This window comes from Penaeus monodon, chromosome 29, assembly GCF_015228065.2.
Source record: "Penaeus monodon isolate SGIC_2016 chromosome 29, NSTDA_Pmon_1, whole genome shotgun sequence".
NCBI lineage: Eukaryota > Metazoa > Arthropoda > Malacostraca > Decapoda > Penaeidae > Penaeus > Penaeus monodon.
Genome location: NC_051414.1, coordinates 23,875,001 through 23,875,497, shown reverse-complemented (window position 1 = coordinate 23,875,497; position 497 = coordinate 23,875,001).

The following is a 497-nucleotide window of genomic DNA, read 5'->3' as shown; positions in this document are numbered from 1 at the left end:
GGGTAATCTCGGATGTTTTATTCCGGGAAAACGCTGAAACAGGGTAATCGTGGGCCGTTCCCTTGGGAAAATTGGGTGCCACTGAGAAGAATAAAGACTTATATAACAACATTTGAAGGGACTTCCCGTAAGGTCGGGAAAACGTACTGATACAATAACATGAATAATATAGATCTTAGTTTTTTTGGCTTCTCAGCGTCTGCACGGACATGCGCACAAACACAACACGCACACAGATCGGTGGGGTATGTTTTTATGCCACGGCTCGACTGCGTCCGGCGTCAAAGAAAAAAAGGGTGAGAAACGCTAGAAACATTTGTCACGCGATGCTTGCCCTCAAATGTCCCCGGGGCCGCTCCTAAGATGCCGCCTCCGGGGGGTTTTACGAGCAAAACCCCCCCTTCCCCTTGGACCCCCCTTTGATTTCCCTCCCCACCCCTTGTCCTCCCCCCCCCCCCTTTCCTTTGAAATCCCTTTTTTAAAACTGTCCTTCCAGC